The sequence below is a fragment of the Panthera pardus genome, unplaced genomic scaffold, assembly GCF_024362965.1.
Source record: "Panthera pardus isolate Hobbes unplaced genomic scaffold, ASM2436296v1 HiC_scaffold_13, whole genome shotgun sequence".
Classification (NCBI taxonomy): Eukaryota; Metazoa; Chordata; class Mammalia; order Carnivora; family Felidae; genus Panthera; species Panthera pardus.
In genome coordinates, this window is record NW_026526688.1 from 148,432,976 (window position 1) to 148,454,759 (window position 21,784).

At 37.5% G+C, this 21,784-nt stretch overlaps 2 long non-coding RNA genes across 2 annotated transcripts; one reads left to right on the top strand and one right to left on the bottom strand.

The window, feature by feature from the left end:
- Window positions 1-844: 844 nt before the first annotated feature.
- LOC109275393 (uncharacterized) lies at window positions 845-4,070 on the bottom strand. The gene is made up of 3 exons (XR_002084112.2): window positions 4,008-4,070; window positions 2,701-2,742; window positions 845-938 (listed from the first exon to the last, which is right to left on the bottom strand). It is a non-coding gene; the product is annotated as an uncharacterized LOC109275393 (long non-coding RNA).
- A 10,948-nt stretch (window positions 4,071-15,018) lies between these two features.
- LOC109275398 (uncharacterized) lies at window positions 15,019-21,784 on the top strand. Its single transcript, XR_002084113.2, has 2 exons — window positions 15,019-15,079; window positions 21,402-21,784. It is a non-coding gene; the product is annotated as an uncharacterized LOC109275398 (long non-coding RNA).

Genomic DNA, 21,784 nt, shown 5'->3' on the forward strand with positions numbered 1-21,784 from the left:
AGAATTGTAGTTTGGTATTAAGATGTATCTGGAAGATCTGGAGATCGTAAGCCAAAACCAACATTGGTCGCTTAACCTATTCACCAAGGAGAATACTTGGGAAATGGTAGGAGATCAATACTTGCTTTGAAGGATTATATCTGCTGAAAAGGAGAATTGTAGTTTGGTATCAAGATGTATCTGGAAGATCTGGAGATCGTAAGCCAAAACCAACATTGGTCGCTTAACCTATTCTCCAAGGAGAATACTTGGGAAATGGTAGGAGATCAATACTTGCTTTGAAGAGATTATATCTGCTGAAAAGGAGAATTGTAGTTTGGTATTAAGATGTACCTGGAAGTATGCTGAATCTGTAATTTGGTATTTATGGGTTAAAGGCTTAGGAAAGAAATCAGTATTCTTCCAAACTTACTGATCTTTCTTATGGTTTTATTTATTTTGCAAAGAGCTTATTGCAGGAAAAAATGCTTACTTAAAAAATCTTGGAGCAATAATATTTATGTTTATGACTTGCTTACTATGTATACTTCATCTCATGTGGTACTCATAACTCTATGGGTCAGTACCAGTATCCTTCTTATTTTACAGATGAGGAAAACAAGGCACACAGAAAGTCAATATTTCGCTTGGATTTTCCTCTTACAAAATGTCGATCCAGGGATATAGACTGACTTGGCCAGACACTAGCATCATAGCATTCATATTTTGTATCCTGAAAATTCTATTCCTATCACACATATTCTGTTTGAGTTTATTTACTTTGTCAAAAATCATTTCAGAGGAGATCTATTACATTCACAGATGAATATGAAGTTACCTTGTGTTCTTTAAATGGGTACAAAAATTTGAGATCCATCATCTTCCAGAGAGTAAGGCAAATTTTCTTCTAGAGGCTGGCGTTCAAACTGATCAACATTAAAGTCAATATCACTTAAAATCTAAAGATAAAATACACAAAGGAGAAGGAAAATGTTTCTGTTGGCGAAAATAACATTCTGACTGAAGGCTTGCTTATTTTGGTTTTGTGACAGAGTTTTGAATATATTCTTTCAGTGCTTATCAGAAATATTGCTACCAGTTCTTTCTGACATGAAAACATGCTCACATTCCTATATAGGTTTTCCTGACATACTCCAATGCCTCTACATATTCTATGGGGCAATGGGTAGGCAGAATAAAAACTCCCACTCTGTACTTTTCCAGAAGGTGGCAGATGATAAAAAAGAAAATCCCTATGGGGAGAGAAATCCCCACCTCCCTAGAGAATTTTTGGACTCTTCTGATACCTCTCCAGAATGTTCCAAAACTCCAGGTCATATTACATCCTAGTGGTATGATTACAAACATATCCTTGGAATAGAAATTTCTTATTCTTTTAAACATTTTTAGAAGTTTATTTATTTATTTTGAGAGAGACAGAGACAGTTCAAGTGGGGGAAGGGCAGAGAGATGGAGAGACCGAGAATCCCAAACAGGCTCTGCACTGATGCAGGGCTTGAACTCACAAAACTCTGAGATCACGACCTAAGGCCAAAGACTCAGATGCTTAGCCAACTGAGCCACCCAGGGGTCCCAAAATTTCTTTTTAAAATGAAGACATTTAAAGGGGCACCTAGGTGGCTCAGTCGGTTAAGCATCAGACTGGATTTCGGCTCAGGTCATGATCTCCCGCGTTCCTGGGATCCTGCATCAGGCTCTGGGTTGACAGCCCACTTGGGATTCTCTCTGTTCCTCTCTTTGTGCCCCTACACCCCTCTAAACAAGCAAGCAAGCAAACAAACAAACAAACATTAAAAAAAATAAAATGAGGATATTCACTAATGATTCCTGTAACTAAAAGGGAGAGTGTCCATATACTTGCTTTACAATGTCTATATCCTTTTATATCTCTTACAGTATTTTTTCAGTAACTTCATAGTTTCATTTTAAGCTAAGTAATTATTTTTGTACCTGAATATATTTCCTTATCCAGATTTGAATACTAATGACATGACAAAGATATTCCATCACAGGCAACACAGTAATACCAAAGTTCTACTTTACTATATACCTTCAAATATAATTCATATATTTCCAAACAAGATGTACCATTGGTCCATTACCCAGTTATAAAAATAGGTAGATATTTCAATCAAGGAAAAAACCATCAAAGCACACAGGTAAGATTTAGCATTCATGTTGCCCTCTGATTTAAACTTAAGTGCATAAATAGGAGGAATTTATACATTATGTTGTCTTACATAGAGCTCAATCAAAAGTAAAGGACTCTAATTAAGAAGCAAATGGAGGTGCCTGGCTGGCTCAGTCAGTAGAACATGCGACTTTTGATCTCAGGGTTGGAAGTTTGAGCCCCATTTTGAGTGTAGAGATTAGTTTCAAGGAAAGAAAAGAAAAGAAAAGAAAAGAAAAGAAAAGAAAAGAAAAGAAACAAATGAACCTATTTCAGAGTGCCAAATGAATGCATTGGAATACTCTGGAAAAAAATGCAAAAGACTCTATTGTCTGAATTTATATTAAAGCTTTTAAAGTTTAGGAAGATAGCATTAATATTATATCACCTAAACTTTTTACAGTAACTATAGTACATCAGTTTTCATAAAATGATTTCTCTGAGAGTGAAGAAATTAGTTGCTGCAAATGTGGTATTAGAAAATATAGAACTAACAGTTATCTTTAAATGTAAATATATTAAAATGTTACCTCTTCGCTGAGGGAATCATAGTTGCTTTGAACATTTCCCCACTAAAAAAAAGGCAAAAAGTGGTATACTTCATTTAGTTATTTTAATATTTTAATTTTTAGCATATTTTCTATTAGAATACATAGTTATTTTATATTGAAAATGGCTACAGAAGAAATTGTTAGCAAAATACACTTGTCTGGGTCTCATAATTAATTACATTATGTAGTCATTAAAAAAGATTATCTCAGGACACCTGGGTGGCTCAGTCAGTTAAGTGTGCAACTCTTGATGTAAACTCAGGTTGCGATCTCAGGGTCATGATGTCGAGCCCCTATTTGGGATGCACTCTGGGCATGGAGCCTGCTTAAGATTCTCTCTCTCCCTTTCCCTATGCTTCTCCCCTTACTCCCCTCACACTCTCTCTCTCTCTCAAAAAAAAAAAAAAAAAAAAAAAAGATAATGCATTATGATACTGATAGAAAATAGTATTTTCTCTGATAATTTTTAATTTCTATTTTGGATTAAGATATTGACTATGCACACACATATATAAATATAATACACACATGGATGAACACACCCTATTGTATGTTATTGAATACTCCACTTTTTAGCTGATAGCAGACATAATTAACATAATGTTTTTAGATGCCTGCAAAGGCCTTGAATAAGGATCATCAAATTGATAGGATCATATAGGAAATACAGTCCATGTTTTACTCAGATATAATGCATTATATCTTTGATCTGGCATAACAATGATCTATTAAAGTGAAAGTATTGATCCATTCGTCAACGTGGATAAGTGTCAACAACATTAAGATTGAGGGAAAAAAGCAAGTTGCAGAAAGACAACATACAATTGCATGTCTTGTTTATGTAAAATTTTAAACCCTCACAAACCCCCCTTTAAGTGCCATATACATGCACGGTAAAATGGTCCCCTTAAGTGCCATATACACACATGTTAAAATGCTACAAACAAGCCAGGGGGGGCATCTACACAGACTTCACAATGGTTGACATCTGGGATGAGGCAAAGGACAATCAAATTTCCAGGGGAAACTTCAGCAGGGCCGACAACATATGTTTCTTTCACCACGAACTATAAGGTTCAATGTGGTAAGTTGTTTACATTTGTACAATATAAGTGGTGAGAAAATGGATTTTTAGAAATTCCTTTTAAGTATTCAGGTCAAAGCAATGCACGTTTCATTACTGAATTTATAACTTAAGACACGGTCTCACCATACACAAATTGCCTCCTTAGACATTTTTGATAAAACAGTTGTAAAGGTCTCACTCATATTCTTCTTCTACTTACTGTTCTTTGCATGAGCACACTCAAAATACTAATCAAGACCAGGAATTTCATTGTAGATTTCTGTGGGGGAAAAACATTAACGTATGTGCTTCAATAAAGTGGAAATTTATACCGGCAGCAAATCATCTGATTACAAGGAACACAAAAGGGAGAGTTAAAATAAGAAAGGAAAATGAAATGGTCTCATGTGTACACAATGTTTTACCTAGACTTCCTTATTTCCCAAAGCACTTCACTTACGAGCTTTTTAGATGACAGCAAATTAAGTAATGGATAAGGTCATGTCACTAGAAAATGATTTTCTCAACCTAAACTCTACCTCTTTAGAACTGTCATTGCTCGGGGGTACCTGGGTGGCTCAGTGGGTTAAGCATTGCAGTTCAGCTCAGGTCATGATCTTGCAGTTCAAGAATTCCAGCCCCCAGTGGGCTCTGTGCTGACAGCTCACAGCTTAGAGCCTGCTTCTGATTGATTCTGTGTTTGCCTCTCTCTCTGACCCTTCTCTGCTTGTACTCTGTCTCTCTCCCTCTCTCAAAAATAAATAAAAACATTAGAAAGAGAAAAGAAAAAAGAACTTCTATGGTACACCTGGTGGCTCAGTAGGTTAAGTGTCTGACTTCAGCTCAGCTCATGATCTCGTGGTTAGTGAGTTCGAGCCCGGTGACAGGCTCTGTGCTGGCAGATCAGAGCCCGGAGACTGCTTCAGATTCTGTCTCTCTCTCTCTCTCTGTCTGTCCCTCCCCAACTCGCACTCTGTCTCTCAAAAATAAATGAACATTAAAAAAAATAAAAAATAAACTTCTTAAAAAAAAAACTGTCATTGCTTAAACTCAGCCTTACCTTTCACTACATTAAAGAGTAAATTCATTTCCCTATAGAAAATGCTATTCCATCCTAATTTCATGTGTGGCTAGATTAGCTGATGCTGGTGAACATCTCCAGAACACGTCCATTTTGTATGTTGCTGCCACTCATTTCTATCTACTCTTATTTTTTTTTAATATTTATTTCTTTTGGAGAGAGCACAGGCTGAGGAGGAGCAGAGAGACGGGGACAGAGGAACCCAAGCTGGCTCTGCGCTGACAGGCTGACAGCAGAGAGCCCAATATGGGGATAGAACTCAGGAAGCCCGAGATTATGACCTGAGCCAAAGATAGCCACTCAACCAACTGAGCCACCCAGATGCTCTATCCTCACTTTTTATACACGCACACGCACTCACAAACACATGTCACGACATTGGCCTATTTAAAGGGTAAATCCTTCCTATTAAGGATGATTAAGCATTGATCTTACACTCAAGAATAAAGGTAGGAGGTATTTTATTTATCAGTATTTCTCCCTATATACGCAAGAGTTTTCAAAAAGGAAGATATCTCTACAACTCACCCAGTGAAGAGAAATAAGCTAATGTAATTATTCTATAAACATTTTTCTGTCTGCCACTCAGAAAAATTAGGTTTCTGAAATTCTGTGATCTGACTGCTTAGGGAATTGTTAAACTCCAGATATTTTGTAGATCTTATAATCACAAGGATTTCACCTAGCATATTTGAGACTACTTCTATAGTTATAATGCAGTTCTGAACAAGTTCAGTGAGATTTGAAATATATATTTTTATAATATATATAATATATTATATATATTTATATATATTTATTTATTATTCTATAAAGTCATACATGTTCTCATTCATGAAGGACCATTCTTTATGCATACTTTTATCCATACCAGCTAGACGCAAGGCTTGACACATGTTATGCCATTAAATAAATATTTCAGGAACATATAAATCAGCTAACCCTGGTCTCAGTGAAAATATATATCTTAGTCTAATGCATTTGTGAAATTCTTAAGGAAAAAAAGTGCACAACTTCATACTTTACCTAAATTTTTCTATTTATGTGGTGCCCCTCCTCCACTTGGAAAAACAATTTGAAAGTCCCCTGATGCCCCTCGTATACCTGGAGGTAAGGCTATATGAAACTATTATTCACATGTCTGAGGAAAATTACTAGCACCTCTATAATTTGTGCTGTGGATAAAGAAAGTTAAAATTCTTAATCTTTCATCATTGTCCTTGCTTCATCTTTTTTTTAAACTTTTTTCCCAATAGATTTCATTTGGTAATATTCAATTTCACCAGTTCTTTGATGCACAATTTCCCACATTAGTGTCTCTGAAATTCCATTTAAAATATTTTACAATATAATTTTGTATTTAAAAAGTTATATTTTTTTTACACAGAAAGTCACAAACTAGATCAAAACATTTCATGGAGCAGGGATATTATTAAACCTTCTAACTTAGCTTAATTGTCTGCATAGCATCTATCTATCTATCTAATCTATTATCTACTTTCTATTTAATAGTACTTAAAGTAATAGTTTGTCATAGGTTGAATATGGAAATGTTATATCATAATTTTCCTTCTTTACTCATAAATGTCTAAACTCTCAGCTGTAAAATTTGATAGCATAATGTTTCTTTTTTTTTCCTTGAACAGACGACCTGCTGTCATCAGCAATAACCACCCTGACCCCACTAGAAACCTGGAAGAATGTCTGAAAACAAATGCTGTTTATAGGCAGAGAAAATAAATTCTAGCCATATTCATCAAAACAGCTCATGGGGGACAAATTAATCTCTGAGTTGCACAACTTTCAGAGTTTACATTCATGTGAATTAAAAGCCACTTCCAATTTTAGCCATGAAAATATAGGTTCAAATAAAATGTTTATATGAGTACATAATGTAGCTACAGAACATTTTGAAGGAAGCATACAGAGAAACATATTAAGTTCATTGGGCCCATTGTTAAATTGTTTTAGCTGCCACTTTATACAAAATAATATGCTATGCACTGTGATAATTATGAAGAACAGTAAAATATTATTACTATAACATTCATATTCCTTTCAGGTTTTAGAATCCCAAATTGTACCTTGAAATTGAATAACCGAGCAACAGTTACCATTTAAAAATGCTTTCTGAGATACCACAGAGGGCTTACCTTCTGATTTCACATTCCCCTCATCTACTTCAGAATTTGTCAAATAATTGCATATTCACTAATTCATGTTCTGTTTAGAGCAATGAATATAATGTTCTTATTTTCTTATAATGATCTTAATTTCCAACCAAAGATCTTATAATCTTAACTTCCATTCCTGGTATCATCAATAAATTTTTTCCTCCTGTAGAACATACCTAAAAAAGATTAGATGTACTTAAATAATTTTTACTAGTATTACCTGATTCTCAAGATCTGTAATAGGCAAAGAGTCTTTCTAATATGACCTGAGACTCAGCCCCACAGCTATTTAAACAGTTTTTTTGTGTGTGCGTAGGGCAAAGCTGTTATCTTTCTTCATGTCAATCTTTTCATTCAAGCATCCCCAGAACTTTATACGGTCAATCAAGTAATCATTTCAAGGACCTTTATCTTTTCCTGAAAAGTTTCATCTTTCTATTTTAATGAGGGATCATAGCAAGTGTAGGTTGAAATGTCCATTTATGCTATTTTAAATGGATCTATCAGAAGCTAAGTCAGTGTTTTCTCTGCACAAATAAAGTGAAACATGTCCTTGGTAGAATAGTAGAGTTGCTTATTCTTACTGGAGAAAGGGCTTGCATCGATACCTAGTCTAGATATTTAATTTCTTTGAAATCTTTGTCATAATTTGGACAAGGTGTATATGGCAGTGTGCAGTATCTTAAACTAATGAGATCTGGTGGACATTTCATAGGATCCTTTTGAGTCTTCCATTAAAGAAGAATACCAAATGGGGTGTGACGTATACAGTGCTAGAAGCAGGGAGGCCAGTCAGGAGGTTGTTACAAAAATCTAGGAAATATGTCATAGTTGTATGAGCATGGGAATGTTGACAAATGACTAGATTCTGCATAATAGGAAGTTTCAACTTGCTGGATTTAGTGAGAGATCACATGCATAATGTTAGAAAAAGAGCAGTCAAGGATAATACCAAGGGTTTAGTCTTCAGCAAATGGAAAACTAATGTTGGCATTTATTGAAAAAAGATAGAATGGGTAGGGTAGAAGGAAGATTGGGAGATTGGCATTCAAAAGATATTATAGTTGAGATGCTTATTTAACACACAAGTCAAGTCAGACAAGCAGTTAAATATATGAATCCAGAATTCAGAGGTTATATCCAGGTTTTAGATAAAATTCAGGAACCACCATCATGACAGTATTTAGGTGGCATTTAAGCCATGTGATGAGATGAGACCAACAAGGGAATAAGTATAGAGAGGAAAAGGAGAAGCCAAAGACTGATGATCCCTGAGACCCTGAAGTAGTAAGAAATCGGGGTGGGTGGCGGGGAATGGGGGGAAGAAAAGGAATCAGCAAATGTGACTGACACTGAAACCTCATGGAACTAGGAGAAAATGCATAAGAATGTCTTATGCTAGAAGATTGCTGAAGGATATATTTTAAGGTGGTGGGACTGCGCAACTTAAATGCTGTAGAAAGGTCAAGGAAGGTGAGAACCAAGACAAGACCACTGATTTGGTAGCATGGATATCACTGGTAACTGGCCAGAAATTTGGAGTGAGGTTTAGTTTAGAAACCCTAATGGAGCATGCTTAAGGGAGATTCAGAAGCAAAAGGTCTAGGAAATATTTCAAGTGACAGAATGGCCACAGATACGTATCGAGCAGGGTCCAGTCAGAAGAGAAAACACAAGGATTTGAACAGAAGGAACATAATATAACTGATTGTGTTAACCAGGTAATTAGAGAAGTGAAAAGGCAAAAAAGAAACTTTAGGAAGCACCTACCATCCATGGGTTTAGGGGAACTGAGAGAAGACATGGTTTTAAAAGCTTACTGTTTTGGACTTAGACTTTTTGGGGCTGGGACCCAGAATTCTGATGATGAGGCACAGACTGGCTACTGTCACTACTTCTGAGAGGCAGTGATGAGATTGGTTTGGGGTGTAATGGAAAAATTGCAAACGTGGACCAAACGTGTTGCTACTACAATGATTTGTCGCTGCTGTGATAAAGATACATTGTTGGGGAGAGCTGATAGGCAGAGAAAGGAATAGAAGGAGTGTCTGTTACCTCTTTCTGAGTACCTGTTATGGAAAAAGTCTAGTAGATCACTGGCAGAAGGAGGAAAGGAATATGGTTTGGTAAGGTGTTCAGCCTTACCTTCACAAAGAAGAGTACAGAAGGATGGTTGTGAGCTGAGAGAGTAGCTTAATGACAGTTACAGTTCATCTCTTTGGTTGCTCAGCATTTAACACTCCCTTATACATATATTTTAATTTCCATACAACAAATGAACTTCATGCCTTCACTTAAGAAGGTCCAACTGTCCTGCATGTTTATTTTGCTTTCTGCTCAGGCTTCAGGTGATTGGGGCTCTTCACCTGAGTTGGGGAAGTGACCTAGGCTTTTGTTTCTGGAAGGTCAGGATCCTCACTGGTCCCATCTTTTCTCTTTCATGTTATATAATTTTCAATTAGCTTTTCCTATTAGAAAAGAAGAAAAGAAGCACCAAAACCCCCATCCCCACCCCTGGGCTGTAGGCTAAGTGTATCTTGGGTCCATTGTCTAGGGAGACCTGATTTTGTGTCTCTCTGTGTGTGCTTATAGATTCAGTGGTAGTCTGGAGTCATCCCAAGTTCAAACTCAGTTGGAACATTTTGATTCTCAAGCATTTATTCTTCTCATGGGACGTAAGATCTCTGAATCAGCAGAGTGCAGAACTATGGAGTTGAGAAACAACACTTCTATTGACTGGGTTCCTAAGCATCAAAGGTAGAGAAGCTACTCACAATTCCACCCCACTATTCCAGAAGCTATGTAGTATAATCATGGTGGAAAAGAATCATATATTTGAAGCCAATACTGCAGCTTATAAGATAGAAGCTCATCTTTTGGGGAATCTTGGTCTACCAACCGGCACCATAATAGTTGCTAGTAGAACATTCTATCTACCATTCTATCAGACCAGGTGCTTTTGACGATGGGTTACCTGGCAAGACCTGTGAATCCCTTGGCTGTTCTTCTTTTCCTGTGAAGTGAGTCCTAGAAGGGAGACAGTATTATGTAGAATATTATTGTGGCAAATAAGGTATTTTGTAAGTCTGTGGATGACGTTGCTGGCAGAATATTATGAGACTGGAGAATTAGTAGCTATCAAGGATACAAACCTATGTCTGTGAGAACAAAACGTTGCTCCTTTCATAATGGGAATAGTCTCATAGAATCAGTCTGTCACCAGCTAGGCCCATTGATTTCTTTGGGGACTGATGCCGTAGTGAGGTCTCACTTTGGTCTCTACTGAGGCCAGGAGTAGTTGAGTCACATCAGACTATATATAAGTGAAAATCCATGTTTTCAACGCCTTGTCGGCCTCCATCTGCCATTGTGGTCACTTTTGCCTGAGCCTCTTAAATAAGCTTGTGATGACTGGGGGAAAATGATGGCCAACGTTCCCAAGCATGCCGTCATGTGCTGTTGAATATTGACAACTTCAAGCCCTTGATTAGCATTCACATCATTTTCCAGAAGCTAAATGGAACAATATACAGCAAAGAAAACTATAAAATCGAGATAACACCCATAGGGAACCCTGCAAGTGTACTTTTCTAATAGTGATCAAAAGAAGCAAGAGTCAAAATAGGTATGTAGTAGCATTTGTTTTATAAAATGTTAAAAAATAGGCAAAACTAAACGATAGTAGTTTAGGGAATGCATCCAAGGTGGTAATATTAAAAAGAAAAACAGAATTAATTACCTTAGCCCACCAGGAGTTTTTAACTCTAGAGATAAGGAAGGGGGTAGATTGATAAAAGGACACATAAAGGTGTCCCATGAGGTGGTAGAAATGCTTTATAACCTGATGTGAAATTCCCAATTGGTGGTGGCTTCATGTGTCTTTGTGTTAGAATTGTTTACTGTAATGTATATCGAATGGACTTTTTTGAAGTGCCATGGATCTCAACAACAACAACAAAGCTTTAAAATGTAAAGCTAAAATTTTTGACAATTTGAATGTAATAAAACAATGAGGGAGACAAAGAATTGGAAATTCTTTGGAAATTGGAAAAGTTCCTAGTCTTCTGGTTTGGAGGAATTTCCTGTGTCTCAGACCTGATCCCTGTCTTCTCACTCCATGCTTTGTGCTTCACAAAGGACCTGACATCAATTCAGAGCATGAGCATTTACTTTTCACTCACCTAACCCCCGTCAATACAGTCAAAAGAGAAAGAGTGAACAGTAATGAAAGAAACCAAAATATTATTGTAATGATAGGTGTAACTCAAATTTCATACACTCGCAAATAATGAATCAGAACATTTCACAGTACTTTGCAATAAAAGCATAAAAAAGATGACACTTCCTCTATGATAAAATGTCATGTTTGTTCAAAAATGCCACGTTCTGTTGGATGAAAACTTTTCTTCCACCCTATGAAAAGCTCAACGAAAGACTGTGTTCCAAAGGTGATACTATTATGTCACATAATGTTCCACTAGCAATTATGATTTGAGAAGGTTTTCTATTGTCTTGATATTTACACTTTAGTTCATCTTCTTCAGCTTGTCTTTTAGCTACTCACATTTGTAAATTCTTTCACAGGGCTGCAATTTATACCGAAGAAAAGAGCCCGAGTCTTGACAACAAAATCATTAAAACTGACTTCAACGTGTGATCACAAATGTATCGTAAAATATTTAGAAGTGGATAGTGAATATATAATGAAAGAAAAGATACCATTACATTGGTCTTAGTGTCAGATTATTGGCTAATTCAAATTCAGATTAGTCCCTATTTGACTCTAGGATGGGGAGACAAATTTATCTCAAACAAAAAATTTTCTTAGTTTCTCACTTAAAAAAAAAATCTATCTCCTAATGGCTACACAGAATATTAGTGCTAATATTCTGATCCACCATAAGATTTGGGGCAAAATTACATACACAAGAAATGTTCCTAAGAAATTATTTCAGACTAACTATACGATAAAGGTTTTTAAGAATCCCTTCCTCCTTCATTCCTCAAGTCCTTTTTATCTCATTCTCTCTCTCTCTCTCTTTTTGTTAATAAAAAGATTGATCACCCAGTATATCCCAGGCATTGTTGTCGACCCTGATAACAAAATGGTGAATAAGACACAGAAATTTCTACCTTATGGAGCTGATTTTTGTGGAGGGTAGATGAGGCTGACAATAAGACAAATACGCAAATAAATAACAACTTATAAAAGGATACTCATAGGGGTGCCTGCCTGGCTCAGTTGAAGAACAAATGACTCTTGATCTTGGAGTCATGGGCTCGAGGCCCATATTGGGTGTAGAGATTACAAAAAAAAAAAGTAGACTTTAAAAAACAGAGAACTACTTGGGCACCTGGGTGGTTCAGTCACTTAAACGTTGGACTTCGGGTCAGGTCATGATCTCAAGTTCAGGAGTTGGAGCCCCGCATCAGGCTCTGTGCTGACAACTCAGAGCCTGGAGCCTGGTTTGATTCTGTGTCTCCCTCTCTCTCTGCCCCTCCCCTGCACTCTCTCTCTGTCTCTTCAAAACAAATAAATAAACTTAAAAAAGAAAAAAAAAAAAAGATAAGACCACAGGTGGAAAAGAGGAAAAGAGAAATCCACTGTTACTTCTTGCTTCTACTCTTACCCACCATAACTGCCCCCACATGAGCCTAATCCACTCTGCTGTAGAAATAATGTTAAATCAAACATTATTCAAATCATATCACTTCTCCACTTATAAGCCTCCTATGCCTTCTCTATTAACACAGAAGATACGTGAAGCCACTCACCATGGACACAAGAATTACCTGTTCTAATTAATGACTTTTCTGACCTCGATTTCTGCCATATTTTCCATCTGGCTCAAGGTCTGAGGGCTCTCTGTCTTTCTCCAACTCTTTTGTGTTTGAGCTTATCCAAGAATCTCTGCACTGATTTTTTTTTTTTTTTTTTTATTGTCAAATTGGTTTCCATACAACACCCAGTGCTCATCCCAAAAGGTGCCCTCCTCAATACCCATCACCCACCCTGCCCTCCCTCCCACCCTGCCCTCCCTCCCCCCCCCCCCCATCAACCCTCAGTTTGTTCTCAGTTTTTAACAGTCTCTAATGCTTTGGCTCTCTCCCACTCTAACCTCTTTTTTTTTTTTTTTTTCCCTTCCCCTCCCCCATGGGTTTCTGTTATGTTTCTCAGGATCCACATAAGAGTGAAACCATATGGTATCTGTCTTTCTCTGTATGGCTTATTTCACTTAGCATCACACTCTCCAGTTCCATCCATGTTGCTACAAAAGGCCATATTTCATTTTTTCTCATTGCCACGTAGTATTCCATTGTGTATATAAACCACAATTTCTTTATCCATTCATCAGTTGATGGACATTTAGGCTCTTTCCATAATTTGGCTATTGTTGAGAGTGCCGCTATAAACATTGGGGTACAGGTGCCCCTATGCATCAGTACTCCTGTATCCCTTGGATAAATTCCTAGCAGTGCTATTGCTGGGTCATAGGGTATGTCTATTTTTAATTTTCTGAGGAACCTCCACACTGCTTTCCAGAGCGGCTGCACCAATTTGCATTCCCACCAACAGTGCAAGAGGGTTCCTGTTTCTCCACATCCTCTCCAGCATCTATAGTCTCCTGATTTCTTCATTTTGGCCACTCTGACTGGCGTGAGGTGGTATCTGAATGTGGTTTTGATTTGTATTTCCCTGATAAGGAGCGACGTTGAACATCTTTTCATGTGCCTGTTGGCCATCCGGATGTCTTCTTTAGAGAAGTGTCTATTCATGTTTTCTGCCCATTTCTTCACTGGGTTATTTGTTTTTCTGGTGTGGAGTTTGATGAGCTCTTTATAGATTTTGGATACTAGCCCTTTGTCCGATGTGTCATTTGCAAATATCTTTTCCCATTCCGTTGGTTGCCTTTTAGTTTTGTTGGTTGTTTCCTTTGCTGTGCAGAAGCTTTTTATCTTCATAAGGTCCCAGTAATTCACTTTTGCTTTTAATTCCCTTGCCTTTGGGGATGTGCCGAGTAAGAGATTGCTACGGCTGAGGTCAGAGAGGTCTTTTCCTGCTTTCTCCTCTAAGGTTTTGATGGTTTCCTGTCTCACATTCAGGTCCTTTATCCATTTTGAGTTTATTTTTGTCTGCACTGATTTTTAAATGGCCAGGTGCCTCGTTACCTTTGGGTCTTGCATAAATACCTTGTTTCTGAGGATCTCTAAATAAGTACCCACCAATCCAGCAGTTTTATGTCACTGCCTTCTTTTCCTCATTGCACTATTAGTAGTTCTCTTTTTTTTATTAAAAATTTTTTTAATTTATTTATTTTTTACAGCTAAAGAGATACAGTGCGAGTGGGAGAGGGAGAGAGAGAGAGAGAGAGAGAGAGAGAGAGAGAGAGAATCTGAAGCAGGCTCCGGGCTCTGCTCAGACACTTAACCTACTGAGCCACCAGGTGTGCCATAGAAGTTCTTTTTTCTTTTCTCTTTCTAATGTTTTTATTTATTTTTGAGAGAGGGAGAGAGAGAGACAGAGTACAAGCAGAGAAGGGTCAGAGAGAGAGGCAAACACAGAATCAATCGGAAGCAGGCTCTAAGCTGTGAGCTGTCAGCACAGAGCCCACTGGGGGCTGGAATTCTTGAACTGCAAGATCATGACCTGAGCTGAACTGCAATGCTTAACCCACTGAGCCACCCAGGTACCCCCGAGCAATGACAGTTCTAAAGAGGTAGAGTTTAGGTTGAGAAAATCATTTTCTAGTGACATGACCTTATCCATTACTTAATTTGCTCTCATCTAAAAAGCTCGTAAGTGAAGTGCTTTGGGAAATAAGGAAGTCTAGGTAAAACATTGTGTACACATGAGACCATTTCATTTTCCTTTCTTATTTTAACTCTCCCTTTTGTGTTCCTTGTAATCAGATGATTTGCTGCCGGTATAAATTTCCACTTTATTGAAGCACATACGTTAATGTTTTTCCCCCACAGAAATCTACAATGAAATTCTTTGTCTTGATTAGTATTTTGAGTGTGCTCATGCAAAGAACAGTAAGTAAAAGAAGAATATGAGTGAGACCTTTACAACTGTTTTTTCAAAAATGTCTAAGGAGGCAATTTGTGTATGGTGAGACCGTGTCTTAAGTTATAAATTCAGTAATGAAATGTGCATTGCTTTGACCTGAATATTTAAAAGGAATTTCTAAAAATCCATTTTCTCACCACTTATATTGTACAAATGTAAACAACTTACCACATTGAACCTTATAGTTCATGGTGAAAGAAACATATGTTGTCGGCCTTGCTGAAGTTTCCCTTGGAAATTTGATTGTCCTTTGCCTCATCCCAGATGTCAACCATTGTGAAGTCTGTGTAGATGCCCCCCTGGCTTGTTTGTAGCATTTTAGCATGTGTGTATATGGCACTTAAGGGGACCATTTTACCGTGCATGTATATGGCACTTAAAGGGGGGTTTGTGAGGGTTTAAAATTTTACATAAACAAGACATACAATTGTATGTGTCTTTCTGCAACTTGCTTTTTTCCCTCAATCTTAATGTTGTTGAGACTTATCCACGTTGATGAATGGATCAATACTTTCACTTTAATTGATCGTTGTTAGGCTAGATCAAAGATATAATGCATTATATCTGATTAAAACATGGACTGTATTTCCTATATGATCCTATCAATTTGATGATCCTTATTCAAGACCTTTGCAGGTATCTAAAAACATTGTGTTAATTATGTCTGCTATCAGCTAAAAAGTGGAGTATTCAATAAAATACAATAGGGTGTGTTCATCCATGTGTGTATTATATTTATATATGTGTGTGCGTAGTCAAAATCTTAAATTTTTTTTTTTTTTTTTTTTTTTAATGTTTATTTATTTTTGAGACAGAGAGAGACAGAGCATGAATGGGGGAGGGTCAGAGAGAGAGAGGGAGACACAGAATCCGAAACAGGCTCCGGGCTCCGAGCTGTCAGCACAGAGCCCGACGCGGGGCTCGAACTCACGGACCGCGAGATTGTGACCTGAGCCGAAGTCGGCCGCTTAACCGACTGAGCCACCCAGGCGCCCCTCAAAATCTTAATCCAAAATAGAAATTAAAAATTATCAGAGAAAATACTATTTTCTATCAGCAACACAATGCATTATCTTTTTTTTTTTTTTTTTTTTTTTTGAGAGAGAGAGAGAGTGTGAGGGGAGCAAGGGGAGAAGCATAGGGAAAAGGAGAGAGAGAATCTTAAGCAGGCTCCATGCCCAGAGTGGATCCCAAATAGGGGCTCGACATCACAACCCTGAGATCACAACCTGAGTTTACATCAAGAGTTGTTCACTTAACTGACTGAGCCACCCAGGTGTCCCGAGATAATCTTTTTTAATGACTACACAATGTAATTAATTATGAGACCCAGACAAGTGTATTTTGTTAACAATTTCTTCTGTAACCATTTTCAATATAAAATAACTATGTATTCGGGACACCTGGGTGGCTCAATTGGCTAAATATCTGACTTCTGCTCCAGTCATGATGTCACAGTTCATGGGTTCAAGTCCCAGGTCAGGCTCTGTGCTGACAGCTCAGAGCCTGGAGCCTGCTTCCGATAATGTGTCTCCTTCCCTTTCTGCCCTTCCCCTGTTCACACTCTGTGTCTCTCTCAAAAATAAATAAACATTAAAAAAATAAAATAACTATATTCCAATGACAAATATTCTAAAAAGAAAAATATTAAAATAACTAAGTGAAGAATACCACTTTTTTCTTTTTCCTTGGTGGGGAAATGTTCAAAGCAACTATGTTCCCTTCAGTGACAAGGCAACATTTTAATATTATTATGTTTAAATATAACTTTTAGTTTTATTTTTTCTAATGCCACATTTGCAGCAACTCATTTTTTAAATCTCAAGAAAATCATTTTATTAAAGCTGATGTATTATAGTTACTGTAAAAATTTTAACTAATGTAGTATTAATGCTATCTTCATACACCTTAAAAACTTTAAATTCAGACAGTAGAGTCCTTTTACTTTTTTTCCACAGAGCATTCGATTGCATTTATTTGGCACTCTGAAATAGGCTCATTCTAGTCCATTTGCTTCTTTTTTCTTTTTAAAGTAATCTCTATGCCCAGTATGGGGCTCAAAATCATGACCCCAAGATCAAAAGTCACCTGCTCTATTGACTGAGCCAGCCTGGCACCCCCATTTGCTTCTTAGAGTCCTTTACTTTTGATTTAGCTCTTTGTAAGACAACATAATCTATAAATTCCTCCTATTTATGCCCTGAAATTTAAATCAGAGGGTGCAAAGTGGTAACATGAATGCTAAATCCTACCTGTGTGTTTTGATGTTTTTTTTTAATTGAAATATTAATCTACCTATTTTTGTGACTGGCTAATGGATCAATGGTACATCTTGCTTAGAAATATACTAGTAATTACAAAGGGCTGAACTTTACCACTCCTCTGTTCCTCAATGATGGGATATCCTTTCAGGTCATCTTTATTCAAATCTGGATAAGGAAGTATATTCACCTATAAAAATGATTACTTAGCCTCAAATGAAACTATGAAGTTATTGCAAAAATACTGTAAGAGATACAAAAGGATATTGACATTGTAAAGCAAGTATATGGACACTCTCCCTTTCAACTGAAGGGATTATTAAAAAATGTCCTCATTAAAAAAATGTTTATTTATTTATTTTGAGAGAGAGAGAGTGAGCAAGCATGTGAGTGAGGTAGAGAGAGAATTCCAAGTGGGCTGTCAGAGCAGAGCCTGAGGAGGGTTTTGATCTGACAAATCGGGAGATTATGACCTGAACTGAAATCCAGAGTTGGACACTTAACCGACTGAGCCACCTACATACCCGCAAACAAATGTTTTAAAGTAATTCAGGAAAAAAAGTCAGATTAATGGTGTCATATTTCCACATATTTTCCTTCAAGACTTTATTGAAGTCACCAACAAATTAAGAGAGAGAAGCAGAGGGTAACAAAATTAGTTTAGAAAAGGGCATTCCAAAAAAAAAAAAAAAAGGAAGAAAAGGGCATTCAATACAGTCACTGGTATGTATAATTGACTAGAGGCAAATAGATCATATTCCTACAAGACTTTTTATTGAATTGGATTGTCAAAGAAATCTTGAGCTCAGACTAAAAAAAAAATCATTTGGCTATTTGAGACCTAAAATAACAAATTCCACAGCAGAAGACAGGCATTGAAAGCCACCAAGAATGGAAAATCCACTTTAAGTGTGACTGAAGAGAACAATGGATCTAGTATTTATTTCCAGAGTGAAAGAAAAATCGGGGAACTTTCCTCATCTCAAGTCTTTATAATTTCTGCTGAGTGAGATTTTACTATTGTTATGGACAGTGATCATTATATCCAAATGGAGGTGGGTTTTTTTGGTATTTTTTTTGTTTGTTTTTTTTAATGCCCATCTCAGTTTTATCACTGTTTATTGGGTATGTTTGTGGGGCAGATAACTTGTCTTTTCGGTTCACTTTTCAGGAGCAGGAGGAGTCCTGAGTTTTGGTAGAGAGTTGGAATCCTGAATTTTGTCTTACTTGGCAAGAAAGTCACAGTGCTTTATGCTTGGGAGGAAGAGTAAAATGGATGCTTTTTATTTAGTGAGGGGAGGTGTGCAGATACAGGTTCTATATTTACCAATCTAGTTTTTCTTAATCATCATTATTATTACATTGGGAACATGTGACTGCCTAATAAATAATCGAAGATGGGCAGAAGCATAGTTCCTTTTTCAGTCCCGGCCACAAAACTTCTTGAAATCTTTCACTTCCTTCCCCTATCAGCTTCCATGGAAGCAGCATATTTTGAGATAATGACATACAGTGAAAGGAACACAGATTTTTCGATTCACTATTTGAAGGAAAGGCCCCTACCAGAACCATCCAACTTCCAATGGACTGTGGTATAATTGAGAAAAAATTATTAGGCGAAACTGCTGAGATTTGGGGTTCTATTTTATAGGAATCAGTTTAACTATTGCTGGAGAGAAGCCGTAAGGTAAACAAATATATAAAATCATAAAGGTAGTGACAAGTCCTGTTATTGCGGATAAGGATTAGGAATTATTCTGATACTGGGAGTCATGCAACTCTTTAGGTAGGGGAGTGACACGATCTAACCTAGGGTTGAAAGAGAGGATGGATGGACAAAGGTGTCTGCAGGGGCAGCAGTTAGGAAACTGTTGCAGTAATTCAGGTAAGAAATGATGATGGCTTTGGACAGATGGTAGCAGTGGAAATGGTGAGAATGTGTTCTGTTGTGCATGGATCCCAAAGGTAGAACTGACAGCACGTACAGACAGCCTAGATGTGGTTTATGAGTGAAAGGGATGGGTAAAGGAGGCCCCAAGAATTGTGTGGCAGTTTCCTGACATGGGAAGGATAGCAGGAGAGACAGTTTGCCATGTCTTTAGAACACGAAAGGTGAGCAGTTCCATTTTTATTCCTAGAAGGCTCAGGAATAAGTCAAACTGAATGTTTCTCAAGCCTACCTAGTTAAGGTTGACTTACGATCAGTGATAAAAAACAAAATTGCACATTGGGGCGCCTGAGTGGCTCAGTCCGTTGAGTGTCCAACTTCAGTTTGGGTCATGATCTCCAGACAGTGAGTTCGAGCCCTGCTTAGGGCTATGTGCTGACAGCTCAGAGCCTGAAACCTGCTTCGGCTTTCCCTCTCTCTCTGCCCCGCCCCTGCTCCTGGTCTGTTCTGTCTCTCAAAAATGAATAAACATTAAAAGAATTTTTTTAAATGCACTGAAATTAAGTAATACAAATTCCTTCAAGTTAATAAGCTCTCAAAAAATTAAATTTCTTTCTCCTTATAAAGTTATCTTTAAAATTAAAAATAAGGCTCCCTCACTTTTTTATTGCAGTGAGTCTGAGCATTGCATTGGCCCTGCTGGATGGAGTTAGATCTTGTACTCAGCAACAGCAATCAAGGCCATAAATTCTCATTCTTACAGGTTTCCAAGAGAGTTCTCAGAAGTGAGTGTAGTGTTGATCTCTGTCGTATTGCTTTTGCTTGTCAAAACTTAGTATGTCAGAGGGTAGAGAGATAATGAAAAAGCGGAAAAGACTAATGTTACCACTATTCTGTAGGCTAGTAGCTAGTTTGTGCCAGTTATTTTAATTTATAACTATGTAAGTGCTGTCATCAGGAGTTTCTCAGATGATTGTCATTTGTAGCTTCATCTATTTCATTGGGGGAAATTTTACCCATGCATAGGGTCTTTTTAGACAGTGGCATTGAGATTTCAAAATTTTTGAGTATTTTTGCATGTTGGGACATTGATGTTATTTAACTTTTATCCAAGGTTTCCTTTGTCCTTTTAGCATTCCTCCCTCCATCTTTTTCTTTAAATTTTATTTACTAACTTTGAAAGGGAGAGAGAGAGGGCAAGAGAGAGCACAAGTCGGGGAGGGACAGAGAGAGAATCCCAAGCAGTCTCCAAGCTCAGCGCAGAGCCCAATGCAGGGCTCACACTCACAAATTGTGGGATCATAACGTGAGCCAAAGTCAGGAGTCCAATGCTTAATCAACAGAGCCACCCAGGTGCCCCTTAAAGATCTTAATTACATGTTTGTTGCTCCTTTTGTGTTACTAAATACACAATCCTACGATGAATCAAATTAAAGAGATGTCAAAGTTTGTGCCCTTTTGGGCCCCAAAGAATCAAAATTCAAAATCTTTTTCTCAGCTTCTGAATTTTCTGGGTCACTAGAAACCCATGTCACCATATGAGCAGCAGGAACCTCACTTCTGGCACACTTTTCCACCAGAAGTAGTGTATAACTCCAGCCTCCCTGTGCCCTCAATTCTTCTACTATTGCACGCAGTCCCAGGGGAGCCTTAAAAATGTTAACTGATTTCTTAATTAAGTTCTTTTTCTTCCTACCTCATGTAGGATCAACTCTATTTGCAGGCTCTCAGTCGTTCACATTTTCTTTCCCCTGATTATCAGGTTCAAATAGACTTCACTAGGAACTGATTTATGGGGATTCGCGTATTTGTAGATATGACACTGTGAGTTTGCCAAAGCATTTGTTCATTGCCCAAACAAATACAGTCCATCTTCTCATGTCTGAGTTACTCTTATCAGCCCAATACCTAATTTCATTCTGAAATCTGTTGTCTGTTATCTGTTGTCACTGTGGTAGGGTGTGAAATGGCTCCAACTTTGTTCTAATCCCTGGAATCCGTGAATGTTACCTTATTTGGCAATTCGTAGGTCTTTGAGAGATGTGATTAAATGGAATTGTGAATTTAAATGTTGAAATGGAGAGATTGTCCTGGATTATCTGAGTGGGTCCTAAATGTAATCAGAACGTATTCCTATAGAGGGAGGCAGAGGAACATTTGAACACACCCAGGAGGGAAAACCTTGGAAAGCACAGAGCAGACAGAGGTTTGATGGTGCATTCCTTGAAGACTGGAATGATGCAGAGGCAAGTTAAAGAATGCTAGCAGCCACAGGAAGAAGCTGGAAGAGCCAGAGCTCTCCAAAAGCCTATCGAGGGGTTCATGGCCCTGCCAATACATTAATTTCAGCCCAGTAAAGCTGATTTTCGACCTCCAGAACTGTGAGAGAATGAATTTTTGTTGGCTTATGCCTCCAACTTATTGAGAATTTGTTGTGACAAAAAAATGAAGATAGCCATCATGTTTAACTTCATGCCAGTTTGTGTGTCTTCTAATTTCTAACAAAGTTCTAATTCCATGTA